Genomic DNA, 22,086 nt, shown 5'->3' with positions numbered 1-22,086 from the left:
TCTAACTGTGCGATACCTTAAACCTCTTGCATCCAAGGCCTCATGGGATATATGCAAATCACATCACATGTCAAAAATTCCTCTTATGCTGTGCTGATGATATCATAAGAATAGCAGAAACATGCATGTCCACAGCTAGAGGGGTTTGGCTTTAATGGCCTGAAATTGTCCATAAATAGACTTAAAAATGAAAGTAAAAGAAAAAGTCATGGACATTCAGAATTGCCATTTAGCTGAAACACCTGATATCTTTAAGAGGTGATTTACACATGTCCCATGAGGCCTCTGATGCAAGAGGTTTAAGGTATTGTATAGTCTGAAGTCTAGCTTTGCTAGAGTTTTCTTTTTGTGTCTTCATGTTCAACAGGAAAAATGCTAATAATTTTTTTTCTTCTGTATAATTTAATGGTTAGTACAATCTGTGAAGGAAAATGCCTATCTACTGTTGTTTGGTCATTTTGTAGACTTACAGGATTGATGTGATTTGTCTGAAGTAATGTGGAATACTTTAATGTATGGCTAAAGTTTATGTGGAATATAGTTGAAATTCATTACATGGCCATCATTTTTTTATTATGGTCAGATGTCTGAAGTGTACAGAATAGTGGGTATACCTGCTGTTTGTGTGCTGTTTGTAGAAGAAATTAATTAACCCTATTGTCATTTACTCAGTGTTAACACTCGGTAATTTTGGTTTGTATGACTTGAGTGCATTTATGTGAAGTAAGATGGAATACTTTACAGTGATTGCTATTCACTTGTGTGAAACAAACGTCAGTTACTCTGAGTGCTATTATTTTATTTATCATAATAAGCCTTCTGAGCTGTACAGAGTTAGTTAAGTGGCTATACTTGACATATACAAAGGCTATCTGTAATAAAAATGAGGGTTTATATTACGTTGTCAAAAGGGCTATTCATTGAAAGCCCTTTCATCGACATGTAAACACTGAACTACCAAAACTTCGAAAGGCCACATAAGCAAATTTTTTTCTGGGGGGAAAAAATTGCTTGGCCAACAACAAAGAAAACAAACTTTCACAACCTACAAAGTGGGGGGACTTTGCCCCCCACCCCTCTAACTAAATATACCAACTCCAAGATTGCACCAGTGGAGGAAAGGGCATACTCCCAACATTGACAAAGCAATTTTTTCCGCTGGGAAAAAATTCACTTATGTGGCCATTCGAAGTTTTGATAGTTCGGTGTTTACATGCCGATGAAAGGGCATTCAATGAACAGCCTTTTCGACAACATAAATGGAACCTGAAAAATGACTTACGTTTGCTGTTGACCACTTTTAAATGAAAATCACTGATCTGGCATACCAGAAGTAGTGTAACAGAATGTATTGTATCAGTGTAAAACTAGTATTACTATGGCTTGTGTGTGTGTGTGTGTGTGTGTGTGTGTGTGTGTGTGTGTGTGTGTGTGTGTGTGTGTGTGTGTGTGTGTGTGTGTTTAGGAGGTTACAGTGTATTTAAAAGTAAAACACTAGGTGCAGTTTGTTTCACTTTCCATTACAAACATTAACATTGCACATGATAAGTGGTTGTATTTGGTGGTTCGACATATACAAGATGTAGCTGACAGCAATTTCTCATTGCACAGTGAAGCAGTCAATTGTGTTGTCATTTCCCACTTGACTCTGGTTGAGTTCTTAGCTATGGTTTCTTCTATGTAGAACCTGCGTGAACTCTCTGTCTTTGTGAATTAATCCATATGCTGTGGTTTCGTCCAATACTACAAAGACATGCACAGGAGTGACATGTCTCACATTGCTTGAAGGGCAAGCCTGCAGCATGTGTGTGTTTGTATACCTTGTGATTGATTTGATTCCCAGAGACAATGTCAACATGGTTTTCCATGCTGGTAAATAATTTTATCTTGTGCTAGACCTGGATCATCAGAGACAGAGTCAGTACATATGGGTATGTATATGAAAAAAGTCACTGATTTTTATCTGTGGACACACCGTACTGCTGGGCAAATTCATTTATTTATCCTTTTGTTAATAGGGTTCATCCCCTACGCTAGTAGCCTCTTCTCAGGTGAGACCCAACATGGTGTTTATAGTTCTAGGGGAAATTTGGCCAAGGTATTTGTGACAATGTCTGTACCAATACCCTCAGCTAAAGCTGATAAATAAGCTGTATGGGTGAGTAGTAAAGAAAAAGGTTAAAAGGTTAGTAAACTGGCTTGGAGCTAAATGCAGAGGAATCATTCTCATGAAAATCAGAAGTAAATAAGGGACTGCTGCATGGTAAGTGTGACATAATGGAAAACAAAAATGATGGACCTAGTGATAAATATTCTGAAACTTTGGAGAGTGAGGTTTAGAGGGAACCCTCAAAAGTTGTAAGCACAATACAGTTGGTGTTGCTGTGTTAACTACAGTTTGTTAAGCTACAAGGAATTTAAGAATAGCATTTAATAGAGAATAAAGAATCAAATAACTTCTAACAGGCAGTGAATATGCCATTAAGTACAAGAAACAGTAAAGACTGGCACTGTATATCAAATAGCAGTGAGAAATAAGGTAAATGTATTAAATTATTGGCAATAAACTGTAACCATTCTGTTGTCCATTTCAAAAGTGAAAGGTCATGATGGAATGAGGATGCCTATAAAAATGAGTTTGAAGCTTTAGCCATGGGTATAGTGTCTAGGCACTCATCATGCATGATAAATTTCAAGCTTTGCTGGTGTTAGGAAATAGTCTTCAAAATCTTTATGCAATCTTGAAGGCTTTTAGAGGATTAAGTATACAACATGACCAGTACTTGTGTGTTGGCTGTCACAGTTCAGTCTGAGACACAGCATATATATTTTGTCAGTAAAAGGCTAATGTTACTGTTATGGTAAGGTGTTTTGCTAGCATACCTTGGCAACTATTGTTTTGAATAAAAATAATAATAAAGATCAATGTAGTTTGGATGGCTTTAGTTAATTCTAAAGAAGTTTAATTGTTATTTTATCACAGATGCATGAAACAAATTACATCTCAAGAATGTATGCTTTAAAAGCTGCTCTGGTGGCATAGATTGGCTAAGCCCTCATTATGCCCCAGCTGACCCAGGTTTGATTAGCAGCTATGTGTCTGACAGACCACCAGGGAAGGACAGGCACACCCATCCAAGGTGGGATGGCACTCATTGATACACTCCGTATGGGGAGGAGTGGTCCAAAGAGGGTAGATGCCCTTGGACATAATCAATAAGCATGTGGAGTGGGGAAAGGGAATGGGTAGGTCATAACCCCCCCCCCCCCAGATGGAAGCACAAATGACCTCAGGATCCATGAACAACCTCAGCAATAACAGAGTAAGTCTGGGAGGTTAGAGAGTAGCTGGTAGACCTGGAGTAGACATTGAGTACTGATGTGAACTGGTAAACACAAGCTCCAAGGGGACTTAAAAAATGAATGTATGCTTCAAGTCAGCCACACACCTTTTACAGAACCAAAAAGATGAGTGAATTGGCACAACACAGAGGGCCATTTTGTTGTCTTTAGATATACTTAATGTGTAATCAGTATGTAATTGCCCTTCTGAATAATGGTGTTATCAAAACAATGATAGAATATTGCATTTTCTTGTTTAACGTACTCTAGTTGAAGAAGGTACAAAGGCTTCTTCCAAAAGCAAATGAAGGGATTTAAGTCTTACCTTTATGCAATGCCTATAGCAAAACTCTTTTTTCTATATCTTATCACATGTTTATTGTTTATTTATTTATTTGTTTACTGGGTATATGATTTTGTGAACTGCCTCTTTCTATTCAAATAGATCCAACCACAGAGCAGAGTAGAACAAAGTTGAAGTTGTCATACAAATTATTTACAAAGTGACACATACTAATTACAGATAGAGTAGAATACAAACAACAGCTGCATTTTTAAATTATTATGGTAAAGAAGCATACAGTGAGGATAAGCACCACTGTTATTATGGTATATTTACATTATTTGTCAAAAGATGGGCACATAATATATGTTTGCAGTATAACAGAAACAGGATAAAAATCCTGCTTAGAGGAGACTTATGCCTGACATACAGAAAGATCACATAATATTTGAAACCCTTTGTTTAGAATATGTGCCCTGTTGACCGGAACACAGTACAGTACTCATGCAATATAAAACCTACTATCAGTTGTACCATGAAGTATAACTCATGATGATTTCATAGTGCAATGAATCCACTACAGCCATACTCTTTCTCTCAGTTAAAGCCATCCTGTGTCTCTTCCTCTTCTTATTCTGCTTCACGTGCTGTGAAACAGGTCCAAATATGCACTGAGAATTAATTCTCTGGCCATGCTTGTTGATGGTATCTGTTGAGTTATGATATCTACTTTTGTCCTTTATGGCTTTCATTTGTTTCTTTTTCTATAGTCGCGATCACATCGTATAGAACATATTAAATTCATGTTATATAGTGGAGATGCTATGTAGCTGAGGTATGCATCAGGATGATCAGTTATAAACTGTAATTGACCATTTCCCATATGCAGAATTCATCTCTTTGAGGGAAAAGGAAAAATGCAAGCTGTGTTTTTGAGAAGACAGAGACATCCCAAATATTCTCAGTATGTGGACAATTCCTATAACATCTCCATACAACCAATATCAAAATATGTTCCCTCTGAAGTAAATTTACTGTGAGTAATATCAGAAAACACTTTTTTCCCTCTTCTTCAAGATGATGCAACATTGAATGCAGTATATCTAGATTATGGTGATGTGTTGCAGAGTGTTTACATTGAGGAGTGTAGGGATTACAACCTAGTCTCAATCAAATAGTAAGTTTCATAGGTTTATATGTAAGCACTAGGATAGCTGTCTTGTGGGCCATTTTAAGCCTAGCCAATTTCAGGTCTTATGCTCAAAATAACCTACCCCATTTGGTTAGACATTGGTCTTACCATCCCATGGTAAGTAATTATTTATTACCCATAATGATAATAACTGTGACCATACCACAGATAATTTGAAGGGCTCATGCATGGGAATGAAGCATTTAGGATATGCCTCTGTCATTTAGTAATACAGGGGGCAGTCCTGGGGTAAATTTTTTGTTTTTTATCTGCAAAACCAAGTTGTGCTTGAATATGGATGGGGATAAACTTTGTTATGTGGATGGGGAGTCTGTTACAGATCAGTGGTATAATCTGCGAGATATACATGTCCCTTCAAACCATTTAATTGATGGTGCAGATGAGGTTTAGATCCCAAAACTGAGTATTTCTGATGCTATTTGATTTGCTGATCTGCAGTAAATCCATCAACATTTGGCCAGAGGATGCCTTATATGCCAGACACAAGTTAGCTCTTAGCAGTCTGTAGAGTAGGGAGTAAAGTGACAGGGCAATGAATTGTTCATTGTAGGACATCTTGTTTAGACATTGTATTTTTTTAGTACAATATCTCTGTAAGCATTCCAGTTATTGCATGTGTCTAGACAGATGCGTGCCAAAGGGGGCATTATATTCAGTGACTGGTCTAATGAAGCCTGAGTAAAGGGGGGCAATGACACCCCTAGGTTTAGACACAATCCCTTTGTTTATAAGCTGTACAATATAGAAGAATTTTCTTACAACAATGGGCACATCCTGATAAAAAGTTAGGTCACTGTCTACATAAATTCTCAAATCCTGAACAACTGGGTCAGCTCTAAGGGGCATATTGTCAATGTGGCAGTTCTCTGGGCTGGGGTAGATGACTTCCCATAGGATACAACAATACATTTTTTGGCATTTAGTTTCAATCTATGATTTTGGCACCAGGTATTTATTTGGGACAAGCCTTCCAGCAGGATTGCTAAGTCATTTGAGGATTCATGACTGCTGCTAGATTGCAATCATCTGGAAATATTGTCAGGCAGACTCTTTGACATTTGATTAAACTTCAGAAAAGTAGATGCCAAAAAGAAGAGGTCCCAGCACATAATCATGGGGGAATACACTGGTAACTGGTCTCTTTGTAGAGGCAACTTCCAATATTTTGATTTCCTGCATAATATTTGTGAGTCAGTTGGCAATCCAGTGGGTTACATAGGGGTTCATTCCCAGTTTATTTAGTTTTCTACTATGCTTAAGTGGGAAATTGTGTCAAAAGCTTTGGCCAGATCGAGGTATACAGTTTTTATTGTTTTGCCTTGATCCATTGTTCTGGTGACCTTTTCAAAAAAATCCACAAGTTGAGTAAGCATGTCTTCCCCCTTGATGAATCCAAACTGAGACATGTCCAGTGTTTTGAGGTTCCCTATGTCATGATTGATTAATTCGGTGATAAGTCTTTCAACGGCTTTACATATGAGGCTGGTAAGACTTATGGGTCTGTAATTGCTTAGGTCTATGGGAGGCCCTCCTTTATACAGGGGAACAGCTGTAGCTGTTCTCCATTCACTTGGTACAAAACCTGTATGAAGAAACTCGTGTTAAAAACAAAAAACTGTTGAAACCAAAAAATGAAACGTGGCAACCTACTGACAGGTACAATCCTTTAATGAAGCGCTTTTCGTTCAATACAATTCCTTGAACTTCTTCAGATACACATAAAAAATACAGAATGATTTAAATATCTATGATGTCAAGTCAGCTGGTCCCAGCTAACTACAAATTAAAAGGGCTACACTGTGATACTTAAAATACTTAAAGTAAAAACACTAAAAGCATCGCAGAACAAATAAAACCATTTACATTTTCAAGTTGTACTAATGTAGTGTAAATATGTGTATTACATATATGTTTTTTGAAAATGTTATTAATCATTATATAATAATAACAATTGAGCTTCCCAGTACTATTATTCCTATTTGGACAGCAGTACATACGTATCAATCCGTAATACAGATGCTAACATGATACTATCTACACAAACTTTTGATTTTTAAGATATAGTATCAAAAAAACTAATCAGGATAGTGCACTAGCTAAACACGTTCAAGAAAATCCTAGTCACACTTTTAAATTTTGGATATTAGACCAAATGGCGCCAAATATAAAGGGTAGACCAACTGAATTAGAACTAGAAAAGTTGGAATTAGTATGGCAAATACGCCTAAACGCATATAATGAGCCTAGACTTAATGATATGTCTTCCATTATGCCGATCTTAAAAATCAAAAGTTTGTGTAGATAGTATCATGTTAGCATCTGTATTACGGATTGATACGTATGTACTGCTGTCCAAATAGGAATAATAGTACTGGGAAGCTCAGTTGTTATTATTATTATAACGGTTAATAACATTTTCAAAAAACATATATGTAATACACATATTTACACTACATTAGTACAACTTGAAAATGTAAATGGTTTTATTTGTTCTGTGATGCTTTTAGTGTTTTTACTTTAAGTATTTTAAGTATCACAGCATAGCCCTTTTAATTTGTAGTTAGCTGGGACCAGCTGACGAAACCGAGTACCCAGAGGAAACCCACGAACACATGCTGTGAGGCAACGATGTTAACCACCGCACCACTGTGCCGCCCTATGACTTGACATCATAGATATTTAAATCATTCTGTATTTTTTATGTGTATCGGAAGAAGTTCAAGGAATTGTATTGAATGAAAAGCGCTTCATTAAAGAATTGTACCTGTCAGCAGGTTGCCACATTTCATTTTTTGGTTTCAACTGTATGAAGACTGAGATTGAACAGGATTGCTAGGATTGTGGCTATTTTGTGATTCATGCTATGTAAGATGCATCCAGGATCATCAGGTCAAGTATTTTTAGCTTTTGATAGCACTTTAAGGATTTGGTCTTGTGTGATAGCTTGAGGTTAGCCAATTTCAGAATTATCTTGAGTGATAGATGGTGGGGAGATAGGGGTGAAGTCAGAGCCAAAGATATCACCCAGTAGGTTCGCTATATCTTCAGCCTCAGTGTAGGTAACATCACTCACAATCAGATCAGCACATTGCTGCATTGTGCTTCTGAGATTTTGAGCACAACTAAATAATGCCTTGTGATTGTCTTTGGCTTGGGTAGGTATTTTAGCCTCAGACTTGGCTTTAGTGGATTTTATTAAGCTCCTGAGTTGTTTCTTTATTTCAGTGACAATCTTCTTCTTCTTCTTTCGGCTTTTTCCCGGTTAGGGGTCGCCACAGCGATCACCCACATTGTCCATTGAATGAAAGTGGAGTTTTTTTTGTCTGGTGTGCCCCCCAGCCCACACACCACCCACAGACACACACACACACACACCACACCTAGGCCAATTTGTCGTGTCCAATCCACAGCATGTCTTGGGATGTGGGAGGGAGGAACCCCGGAGAGGAGAGGAAACACACGCGGACACAGGGAGACATGCAGACTCACAGCAGAGATCACTGAGGGCTGAGGGTTTATTTCAGTGACAATGGCGCTAACATTCTAGGATCTACTATTCTTACTTTTGATAAAAATTATTTTCTTTCTATTATTAAGCTTGTTGATATTATTGTTCCACCATGTTTTTGGGATTTGCCCTCCACTTGCTGCTATCGGGTACAGCTACATCTATGTCTGTCTATCTGTTCTTGGCTGTTTTTCACTGTGATGTCTTCAAGTCAACCATATTGAATATGCAGTTAAAACCTGTTTTTAATCACAGTGAATTGACTAAAAGCAAACTTTATTACTTTTTGTTTTATGGAAGGCCTTTTCTTTTTAGTATTTCCATATTTATCCAATATTTTTGGCAATGCATTGACATTATTGGTTCAAAATACTGAGTTTTACTTCAGTAATACATGACATTTTCTCAGTGAACTTGGCCAATTAAATTTTAACAACTGGTTTAGCAATGTGTTCTTGGCCATTATAAATAAGGAAAACCTTTGAAATTTGCATTCCAAAAAAACAGGGTAACAAAAACCAAAGGGGTTAACTCAAGAGTAGTGTTCAGTTTCTGTTGAAACTGATCCCTTGTTTCTAACTAGATGCTCTACATTAGAAGTTTCTGATCCCTTTAAAAAACTGTCTTAAACAAGCAGAATCATCATCTAACTTTGGAATAATTCACCTTTGTCCATTTTCTTAAAGGAAAATCTATTTTGGATTAGTGCTTACATCTTGTAGACTTCATTAGATACAAAACATCATTTTGTCCTTTTATACACATTTTCACAAAGGTCAAGGAAGGAGCAGTTGTCATGATTGGCTAGAGTTACACCTTTTTCCTGATTGGTTAAATGTTGTGTTTTTGAATTGGCTAGCACTTTTAATCCTTAATTTTCTTTAGTATTTTATATCCGATGGAGTCTTTTAGCTACCTATTTATTTGTAAGAGGGTGTAAGCCCTCTTAGTCAATCTCAGACTCCCAGCTACTTTGCAAAAACTTACAAAACTTTAGCAAAAATGTTTTTACATGAATATTTCAAAAACTTCACAGTACATAGCTTATTACAGTTTCATACAAACTTAATATAAAGATTATTCATTACTAAGCAGAGGACACTCCTGTCAGCATCATTACAGTACATCAATGATAAGTCATTGGATGCTCACCTATCAGACTTACAATTGTGTGTCAGTATGGATCTGACTACATTCAGAGACATGTACAATTATCAGTTAATGTGTGTAACTATTGGTGGAAGGTATGTAACATAGACCAAACATGGAGTAATGTACTTTCACAGAATAAATTATCCTTGCCATAGTATAAACATGAATGCTACACTGGCTTGTGATAAAGTAAGAAAAGGAGGACTGCCATAGCAATGACATACCTGTATATGATCCCACATGGCATCAACAACACCAGCATATGGCACACAATAACACATCATGCCAGTGGGACAGTATGACAACTGTCATCCAAAACACATGGGAAAAGGCATGTCCTTCTCTTGCACATACATGATATGACAATACACAAATCCAAACCATATCACAGTGGTAGTGCTGGACTATGGACAGCATCTGTCATTTCTCATTTTCCTTTTGTACAATACATATTTATAGGCTAATTGTTGCAGCACTAGCTGCAGGTTAATTGTGGGAGGAAAGTATAATTTGCTAATGTGTGTCATGCACACATCGAAGCATAATTAAATGTCACATGACAATACCACATAAGCATGGCAGCTGCATGGTATGCATGCATACCATTGCATATACAGTCCAATCAAGTATATGACAATCAGCATAGTAGAGTTGGAGAATACAGACAGGCTTATGGGAATGAGCCTCACAAATGACTTCCTGTGTTATTTCCCTGAACAGGTCACACACAGTCCATGTCATATCCTGGAGGAAGTTTCCCATCATGTCTCTCATCCATGTTTGAAACACATTGGTTACAACCTGCCAGATACTGTCCTGATAATAATCTCTGTTCTGGTTCTGGCATCACCTCTGGTGTATAGCAGGCATGATGGCAGGAGCAGGGGGCAGGTGAGGTTCCAGCTTCCTCAATATTGTCATCATCATCCTCAGAGGACTCTGGCAACAGGTTGACATGTGCTCATTGTCTATGTCTGATCAGTGATCATTCACTGGTTCCATGCTCTATCAAGATGAATTGCAAAACATGACAGAAATGAAAAAGTAAATGTCTATCATGACGCATATTGCCATGAAGATCATGGCTGATCTTAAAATGAAACTGATGTGCACATCTTCCATCTAACATACTTTAATTAACATCCCATCCACTTGTCAGCTCTGTAAATAGAAATATGAGATTAAAGGTGTAGCAGCATACACTGAAGTGGTTATTTAAAATATGATTTGCTTTGAAATGGTGCAAACATTAGCAAGTAGCACAATTATAATCAACATGATTTCTGCTAGTTAATGGCAACTAATGAACACAACACCTTCCCTATATCACTTTCTCTATAGTTATGGATGGGTCTATATCACAAACTTGAAAAGTCAGTTCAGCAAATAGCATTTACATCAAAAATGCCGTTCATTGAACTCACTTTTACACCCCTGCTAAATATATACCAACTCCGAGATTGCACTACAGTGAGGAAAGGGCAAATTTTCCAATCTTCACTGTACCGTGATCTCACAATAACAGATGCAAAATGCCATTTGCTGAACTGACTCTTCGAACATGTAATATAGACCCGTTATGGACATGTCCAATAACAGAACATGTCAGGGAGAATGTATCCGTCACCAATATGAGCAGTTCAATCAAGGATGTGCAATGGCATGCATAACACAGCTTACCAGTGGGAATCATGACATCATCTGAACATTTAAATATTGACCAGCATGACACATGGCACTCTTACATGACACATGGCACTCTTACATGGTACATGGCATTCTTACACAAAGCAAGCACATGTAACATATCCTGATATTTGAATAGAATCATGCCCAACACTGCCACATACCACATTAACATAACTGAAATTTGGCAAAAATAAAATCTTGTAAACATCAAGATAACATTATTATTGAGATATGCAATGTTTAATAATGTTGTCTGCTTCAGTAAACTGTCCAGCCGAGTGTCTGATAGCATTTCATTATTCCCTTCCTTTTTTTTCCCCCTTGCACGTGCTCCCTAAGCAGTTTTGTCTGTGTGTGAATGTAAGTTGTAGTCTCAGCATGTACTGAGTCATATGAACAGACACAAAGTGACATTGTTAAAATGAAGACATAGTGAGATGACGATGTTGTGGAAATTAGGAAAGCCATTTGACAAACATCTGAGCCAGACAGCATGGTGATTTGCTGTCCCCACATCAATATTAGGAATACAAAAGTAACAAATAATTATGATGTTCAATCATCAAAGCCTGTGACTCATGAGATGTTGTACTTAGTATTGTATATATGAATGACCTTCCTATAAATATTAGCAATCATTAGCATGCAAAAATTCTGATGATGCTTGCAGATTATGGAATGTTGCAAAGAAATGCTTATCTGCACAGGTATCCACAAACACAAGATACAAGTATGTCATAACAAAAAGATGGGCATGCCACACAGTCTGCAAACAGCAGTGTAAACACTGATACAGCACTCATTCAGCCTGTAAACAGGCAGACTATGTGCAAAAAATCAGTCATTAGGAAATAAATCCACACATACAAGGATAATATCACATGCATAAAAAAAACAGCAAACAAAGCAGTAGAGACTTATATGAAAAGCATCCGTCTTAAAAATGTGCGACAGATACAAAAACCCAGCTGTGATTTAGATTGTAGCTTACATTTCAGTAACTAACTACAGAAAACATGGCTTGATGCTAAATGAATTTTCAACATATTTGTATTTCGATCAGACTTTTAAGCACAAGTATAGTGTGATTATTGCACTTATCTTACTGAAGCATGATGGGTTTTCAGGCATTCTAAGCAATATACATGTTAAAGTAAAAAATACAGGCCTGTAACAAGGATCAGTTGTATTTCATTTAACAAAACAAGAAAATTAATGATCCCTATCTGCCTCCACTGCTCCTCAAGCCTGTACATCTGCTCATTGCACAGAGCACAATTTTGGGCCCAGTCTTCATCCTCTGAAAAAGAAAAAAGCAACTATGAATGATGTAAACCTCAAATAACAGGTATATGCATTGCCCACATCAGGTTCTAAACATTTAATTTTAAAGAATATCAGATAATCACCATGCACATTTTACAATGTTGTAGATGGGCTTTTACACTTACATTTAAAGATATTCTTGACAAAGTACACATCACAAATGAAGTGCACACATCACTGTATCTCCCTGTTCAGCATTTCAGCTGTAACTTTGACTATCTGACTCCCTCAAAAGATAAGGATGTATAAAATTGTTATGATATTTCTCTTATATGTTAAAACAATAAACTTGTTTTAAAAAAAAAAAGATAAGGATGATGTGGTTGTTGAAGTGAATTTAATAATGAATGGCAAAACAGCACCTGATAGCTATTTTGAAAATATTATCATATTGCACGTAACTTTGTCAGACATATAACAGTCTGTAGCAAGCCTTACTAACCCTGCACTTAAGGAGTTGCTCTTAACAGACCATTATGGATTACAAATATATTCATAAGAATTTGATGAATAATTGAATTGTTCATAACCATGCACAAAATAAACATTAGTATCAATCAGCAATTATGCAGAGAAGAGTATTCAACTATGTACTTACCAATTCCTCCCACCAGTTCCACAATCCCACCACCTTACCTGACTCCCTCAGTGATCATCTCCCTACCACCATCTTAAGACACTACTCCCATATTCCTAAACCCTACCTTATCAAAGACTGTCGAAAACTATCGACTTTCAATTCATCCCAGTTTAACTCCATTCTCCACAACATAGATTGGTCCATTCTAAAACACCTCCTCCTAAACGATGCTGTAAGCACTTTCAATAGCATTTTTATGAATACTCTAAACTCCTTAGCTCACTCTAGGAAGATCAGAGTAAAATCAAACCATGCTCCCTGGCTCTCCAAAGAGACTAGGTCAATTATGAAACAAAGAGATCATTCTTGGAAAACCTGGACTAAAACTAAACAACCACCTTTTCTTCAAAGATACAGGCAACTGAGGAACCTTGCAAAAAAACATACAACTAATGACAAAAAGTTATACTATAGCTCTGCTCAGATTAACAACAAATCCAATCCTCAAAAATTTTGGTCAACTCTCAACAACATCCTCTATCCTGGAAAGCCCTCAAATCCCTCTCCATACCCTAATACTTTATCTCGGGAAACAGCTACCCTCCTGAATAAACACTTTATCTCTTCCATCCAAAATCTGGTAACCTCTAAGCCAAACTCTACTTTGACACCCACCTCTCCAAGTCCCACTAACACAACTTTGTTTTCTTTTGAGCCAGTTCCCATTACTTACATCAAATCTGTACTACTCAAGCTAAAACCGTGCTCTCCTTCCACTAACAATCTATCTCCTACATTCCTCAAACTTGCTGCTGACTCAATTGCCTATCCTGTATCTATACTAATTAATCGATCTATTCTGGAATCAACTGTCCCCACCATTTGGAAATCTTTCTTCACTATCCCTCTTCATAAAGGTGGAAACTCCACTGACCCCTCAAACTACCAACCCATTGCCATTCTGTCCCCCCTCTCCAAGATATTAGAAAAATGTATTCAGTCACAGCTTCTCAATCACCTCCTCACACACCACTTACTTACCCCTACCCAACATGGATTTCGTCCTCACCACAGCACCAACACTGCCCTCCTCTCCTTCACTCATATCATTGCAGAGGTCCTAGACAACAATAAACTCATTTCCTGTCTCTTTCTAGATCTCTCCAAAGCCTTCGATACTGTCTCTCATCCTCTACTTCTATCCAAACTTGCAAATCTCCACCTATCCCCCTCCGCACTTGCCTGGTTTAATAGTTACCTATCTGGCAGGGAACAATCTGTCAAATGGCTCTCATCCTCCTCACCTTTCCTTCCCATCTCCACTGGTGTTCCCCAAGGCTCCATCTTGGGACCCCTTTTGTTTAACATCTTCACTAATGATCTTTACACCTCATGCAAAGAATCCTCCCTTATTCAGTATGCCGATGACCCCACACTTATATCCATCTCAAATAACATTCCTGAGCTACACTCCCTGACCCAACAGCCCCTACTATCCACTGAACAATGGCTCTCTCACAACCTATTGATTCTAAATCCCAAAAAGACTGAACTCCTACTTTTCCTTCCCCGTTCTCTTTCTCATCACAAAGCCTCCTTTTTTATTACATCTTCTAACAATACAAATATCCAACCTGACACCCACACAAAACTCCTAGGGGTCATTATTGATGACGAACTCAAGTTCAACATACACATACTCCAACGTATAAATAAAACAAACCAGAAACTAGATCTGCTATATCGGAACAAAAAATTCCTAACCCCTGAATCTAGACTTACCCTGGGCCAGGCACTCCTCCTCCACTCCCTCTTATACACCGCCCCAGTTCTTACCAGTATCCAGGCCTCCACTCTATACAAACTGCAACAGACTTACCATAAAATAGCCAGATTCATTACTAACTCCCCATACAACTCACACCACTGCATTTCTTTAAACTCTCTTCAATGGCTTGAACTTCTCCAGTTTCTGCTATCTTATCAATTTCATATGCTACACTCTATTCTTTATAAACCCTCCTTCTGTCCATCTCTATCTTCCTTAGTCTCCATCTACATCCCATCCCAGACTCTCCGTACTTCTAGCTAACAATTACTTGATCTCTACCACCCAAAAAGGTCAGTAGGCAAACTACTCTACAAACACTCCCTTGCCCATGCTTGGAACAAACTTCCCCTTGACATACGTTCAATCTCCCACATCTCACACTTTAAAAATGAACTAAAAGCTTATTTTCTCAATTCCAGAACCTGCCCTTGCCATGACCCTACCTAGTCTTCCTTCCCTTTATGTACACTCAAAAGGACCAAACTTAGTACTTCATTACACCTCTCTCTCCAGTGTGTCTACTATGCATTTGCACAATTTTATACAAACAAAAAATGTTAATTGTTGACCTATTGAACTATATCAATGTAAAATTGTTACTTAGCTTCTTTTTAATGCAACTTTAACTTTATGCATGTATCCCAACATATGCAAATTATTTTGCTATAACTGCTATTATATCAATATTGTTTAAAATTGTACTTGTTTTAAAATGTATTACTGGAGCTTTTCTCCTCGGGTCTCCACTGAAAATGGGCCACAAGCCCAGTTAGACAAACCCGGTTAACAAATGTCAATAAATAAATAAATAAATAAATAATGTGTGAAATAAATGGATATAACAATTTAATAATATGTTTCCCCTATGTGGATTTGAATGCACAGCATGGCAAAAAAAAGTATGCAGGCTAGCTTTTCTACAAACAGAGCTAACAGGCCGCATATGTTATTTCTTAACAAAAAGGTACTGCTTGTATCTATCCATATTCCTGCTGATAATGGATGAGTGCAGAAACTTCCGACACTTATTGGCCATTATAATCTAAAGAAATCCAGCTATCAATACATAATTGAAAACATATGGGTAATCAGTATGACAGGCAGTCCTCTTGGCTTAAACAAATGGGACTGTAGTAAGAAGTATTAGGAGCAATGAAGTAAAGAAGTTATTTATGTGTTACTGTTCAGACATACAGCTAATGGCGGTGAAAAAGTGATACAATAACAGATAACTATGACTTGCGTAGTCATCACCGGTACAGGTGCTATAGGCATCAGTGATACATGACTATAGGTGCTATAGGCATCAGAGATACACGACTATAGTGGATATGTGAAATGTTGTCATTATATGCTGGAAAACAGATGTACATATGCAACGTTCAGAATTATGCATATTATAAACATTAGTAAATAAATTAATAGCATGGGAATAAAATCCCTATTTATATAGAGACCACTCAGCTTCTTAATTATCCAGATGAGTTCATTGTCAGAACACCTGCTTAATGATTATAAAAGTCATGTATCTGATATATTTGGGACACCGCTATATCTCTAAATTACATAGGAATCCTCAGCTATACCTAGGATTGTGACACATACAGTAGGGATCTACTGGATGTCTCCGCACCTTGATGACTTTTCGATGATGCTCCTCTGCATCACTCCAGTGCATGTCATTGTAGCAGTGGCAAACGTACACTCCAGTCTGGCAGACCCTTGTACTTTGTCAGTGCTCCCTCACAGTCCAGTTCTAGATATCAATCATTGCAAAGTTCGTTGGCCGGGCACTCATCTGAAGTTCCACTCCAGCATAGATGTTCATCATCTGTGTGCTTTATGATCTCCTCCATGGTCCAGTTGGGTGCTTGGACATGCCAGAGCCTCCTGGATGTACTTATCCCAATACTTCAATGGAAAATGTAGCACAGATATTAAAATGCTCACTGAGGTCCCACTCAGTTCACAGGTAGCAATGGTCTGATTTGTAAATGTATTAGAATCAATATTTAAAAATGGTGCTTACATCATGCTATTAGATCAATGTAAGATAACTGGCCCATGCTACAGCTTGCTCTTGTTATTGACACCTACTGGGTACTTGTGTGGAGCACCTGCCTATTAGGCTGATGAGCTATTGTTTAATGCAATGAATTTTGAAAACATATGCAGACATGCAGAAATGGGATTCCAAAACCTGGAATTTTAATGAACCTCATTAATTATGCATGGTGCAAATGGTACTTTAAAGATGGATGCACATTAGGTGTTCTTACTTTTAGTGAAACCCGAGTCATAGGTAGCTGTTAAGGTAAATTGCCACCTGCTAGCACTTCTGTTTTGTGGACTATTACTGCTGTTGACATTACTCATTCTCAAATGTACTGTTTAGAGTTATTTTTATTGAAAATGTATAATTTTTAAGACAAATACTTACTGGCATGCTTGATTTACCTTTATGTATACAGGTGTTCCCCTCTCCATTAAGGACATGCATTAATTTTCCATATGCAGTTGTACAGACAGATTTACATTGCAAAAGTGAACAGTATATAAAGACGAATTTACAGATCAGCCATATGCCTTACGGCTAACTACATATACTCTGTGGTGTATCTACGGAAACCTATGGATTCTGACAGTATCTGTATGTAGAATGCCCTTTTGCTGTTACAGATATTTCTTCATTGATAGTTCTTAACACAAGTCTTATAACTACTGGCTCAATATACAAAATATCCATACTGTTTGTGTCCTTATTGATAATAAGGTTTTCTGATGCTTTCTGTAATTTGTTTAAATTACAATAATTGGTGTAAATATTGGGCAAAAGCAAAAGATAAAAAAAAAACTATTTTTTATATTTTTGGGCAAAAAGCAAAAAATAAAAAGTAAAATACTATATTTCTCCTACCTTGGTCATTGTATTAACTCGTAACACTAACCCGCCTCTGGCCTTATCTGAGGTTTTCAGTTTCTAGTTCAGTTCCAGTTCAGCATCAGTCTGTGGTTTCAGTTTGCTGAACTCAGAGCAGAGGCGGGGCGTTAAAATATGGTATTTCAAAAAATACAAAATCCTTAAACTATCAAGTATCTTTGAACTTCGAATTTCTGTATATATGAAAGAATGGATGTGAATGGATGTGAATATGAAAGCATAGCCCACACACAACGCTTTTAAGTAACACACACACCTACACATAAGTAGTGAGCACTAAAGCTGAGCACACAAGTTTATAGACTACTGCCTTTCTGTTGACACACACTGCGACTCTACTACTAAGTTTTAGCCTGTTTATGTTACTTTACTCTTACTAGCAGCACTCAGCTACAGGCTACACCTGCTGCACGCGATGTATTACGTTTGACAAGGCTATAGTAACAGGATATTCTCTTGGTTTAAATTATAGTTGGATATATAGATATGTTAAATTATAAACATGGATTATGCATGAGTTGTAGAAATGCTTAGTACCTTTGTAACTAACTAAGATTCCCTAGTGATTAAGTGGTCTTGTGTAACCTAACTGTGATTCCTAACTGTCTATTTAAAGTGTTACACATGTGTTGTAAGCATGATGATATAAGGAAATGAAGCTGACATGTGTGGATATGAGATGGAATAGTCTTCTCTCTGTCCTCTCCAGTTAATGTAAACTTTTTCTCCAGATATTCTTCCAATTAGGTATTGCCCAGTTAATTCCCGGTAGCCCTTACCCAATCGTTAATATACTGAACTGAAGTTGTGAAGGGACAACTGTTAAAGAACCTAAAAGGCAGGTAAATATAAGCGGAGTAGGTCAACCTCCAAAAAACAAATACAAATCACACTGTTAAAATAAATAATCTCCTAAAAACACAACAGTAAGCAAAACAGCAGTACAAGCCATTAAATTAAAATAATTGGTGTAAATATAAATAAAATAAAAGATAAAAATAAAAAATAAAAGCAAAAGCCAAAAGCAAAAAGCAAAAAGTGGGGTAATATTATACTCGCCTTGGTCAGTGTGGTCCCGGTTTACTATCCTTCATTTCGCCCTCTCCTCGTGGGCTCCCAGCTGTCCTACCCGCCCCTACACACCCCCCACTCCCACCACTACCCCACACCCTCACCACCCACCTTTACTACCTTTACTCTCACACCCACTACCACCCACTATCTCACACACTCCCACACACCCACTATCTTACTACCCCACCTCCATACACACCCCCCCTCCCCACACTCACTCCCCACCCTCTAAACACCCCACTAACCTATTATCATACCCATGAAGCCCCACCAGCCCCACCTCTCTCTGCCAGCCATTATCTCAATGCCCCCATGCTTATTGCTCACTACTCCTTACTATCTTAGCTGCACTCAACAGAGGACACTATCTATAAGGGATATCAGCACCACCTTTCCAATATATACCAACTCATACCCTCCTACTCCTAATATAAACCATACCCTAACAAATACAACCATACTCACCCAAATACCCAATACAAAATAGGCAAGATAAGAAACTCCCCCCCCAAATATTGAGAAATCCCTCACCTCAAACTCCACATACTGAAACACTTCCAACAACAAAGAAACACTTGCCTGGTCTGCCAATCACCCAACCCCTTCCCTCACACACCATACACACCAACCTATCCATAATATAAGACTTCTACTCAACTTCCAAACCAACTTTAATATGAACAATAAGCAACAAACACAAAAATGTGCAGCAAGAAGTCTAAAACATTACAAACTATCATTAAAGGTGCTGAAATCCCCCCAAAAACCCCCCACACACAAAAAATGACAACCCAATGGAAGGCTACAACACACAAGGAAATGATAATCATAAAAAAAGGAGGTGGTCTACCTCACAACTACAAATGTTCATTAAATATTACTGAAAATGAAGAACAACCCCAATTCTCCAAACACATCATAATTTCCCTGAAGACACAAGATCCCTGAAGACAAAAAGCATCAATCTACTTGTGACCTACATAAATGGAAATCCTACCCACCAATGAGCATATCCCCTGGGAAGCATGGCAAGACAACCCAAAACCCCATCTATCCTGGGTGATATGAACTAATATCCCATCATGTGCTCCTGGATCATAACCTCCCCACCTCAACCAATAACCCCATCTTCAAACATCTCCTCCTCCTCACTCATCTATTAATCCCGAATCAAATCTTGAACTCCAACTCACTCTCCTAAAACTAAGTGACCATCTTACTATAACCAAAGAGAATGAAGCCAGTAGGAACTGTAAACATAAATTGTATAAATCAATCAGGAACACCATACAATTTGACCTTCTAAAAGGAAAGAGAAACTAAAGGATTAAAACTAAATTAATCTCAACTAAAGCTAAGAAGGACTATAACAACCATAATGTAAAAAAATTATACTCAGATTCCCAATAAAAATTAGCCACAGATCTAACAAAACCTTTTACCCCCAACCCCAACAATTCTACCAAAATCCAAAATCAAAAAAATCAATTAAGCCAAAGACTCTAAATCCACAATCAAACTCCAAACACAAACATCACACAACCAAAAACTACAAATGGGCAATCCTTAAAAGAATTAAACCAAAAACAACTTAGAACTCATCTCAAAACTCCAACAAAAGCCAAAAACAAAAACCAAAAACTTTTACTACCAAAAATTCTTAAATCCCCAACTCCAGGTGCTCCAACAACAACTCACCCCAACCAAAAACTGCGACTCCCAACAACTAAGACCTAATTATTAAAACTTATCAACCAACTCAGCCAATACATTCAACTCCAACTTTACTCCTACTATCAAATCTAATATTGGCACAAACCTCTCCCACCCTACAACCCTTCTTCCTACAGGCTCACGAACAGACTCCTCCTTCAACCCATCTCCCTGAAGAAACTAAAACCTACTACCATCTGAAGAAACAGAAACCTCCTCAGATTACTCTAAGAACTCCTCCACCTTCATTAGCTACTAAAACTCCATTCTAATCAGCCACCCATCTATATGAAAATCACTTGCTGCGGAATCACCAAAAATGCATACATAAACAACTAGTATTCAACCTCTCCACAAATCCATCTACCTACCAATCACCACAAATACAGGCCACCAAAACACACAAAAAATGGGACATCCTATCATGGAAAAACAATACACAACTCAGCAAGCAAACAACCAATAAATAAGCTCCTGCCTACCTCCTACCCTAAACTTCTAATACAACACAGCACCACTGCAAACCACTAACAACAACTGTACTCAACAAATAAACAACAACACAACAAAATACCTATCAAAACTCTTTGAACAACTAAGCAATCAAACAACAAAAAGTTCAAACAAAACAACTTCACAACCTCAACAACACACAAAACTCATGGTCTTACAATCTCCAACTCACAACACTCTTAACTCATTTTCCTCCCAAGCTCACACTCAACTGGTTTCCAGCTCCACAGGGGTTCCCAAGGCTCCATCCTGGGACCCCAAAACTTCCATCCATTCCCCCTGAGATTTCTATTTTTCATCCTGACTTCTCTACAACTCCTTATTTTTCCTATATACAATAAAGACCTCCACCAAGTCATGTAAAAACTCCTGTATAATTTAAATCTTCTCCAGCACACTAACTGTCGGCTGCTGTGACCTAAAACTGCTCAATTAATACTTCCTCCAAAACCATAAAAAAACTCAGACCTTAACTACATTACCTACCTCTAAATTTTCTTCTATAACAAAAAACTTCACCTCAAAATCCCACTACTTAATCTCCAAAACTCCAAATTGTACAATCTTAACATCAAACAGCTAACTCCTCACATACTCAAACAATCAAAAACTATAACATCTAATAAAAAACCTGGGTAGTCTGACCTTCATAAGACTCCCCCTCCCTAAATCAGAACAGCAAGCCACAGCCCGGTCTCATCTATCACATAAGATCACTATCCTCCCATAATCACCTAACTGTACAAGCCAGACCTAAAAAACAATCTCACCTGCTACTCCATCAATTGCCACCAACTGGTTGGCCTCAGAACTAAATAACCTGGCCATCACCAAACCAACTCAACCTGGGCTGGACAGCACTAACGCCTACTCAACACCTATAAACCCAGTAGGCTAACAGCCATTTTTAAATGACCTATT

Source organism: Protopterus annectens, chromosome 5.part0 (assembly GCF_019279795.1).
Source record: "Protopterus annectens isolate FY-2018-M chromosome 5.part0, PAN1.0, whole genome shotgun sequence".
Lineage (NCBI taxonomy): Eukaryota > Metazoa > Chordata > Ceratodontiformes > Protopteridae > Protopterus > Protopterus annectens.
The sequence above is the reverse complement of the archived record's forward strand: the minus strand, read 5'-3'. Positions refer to the sequence as shown.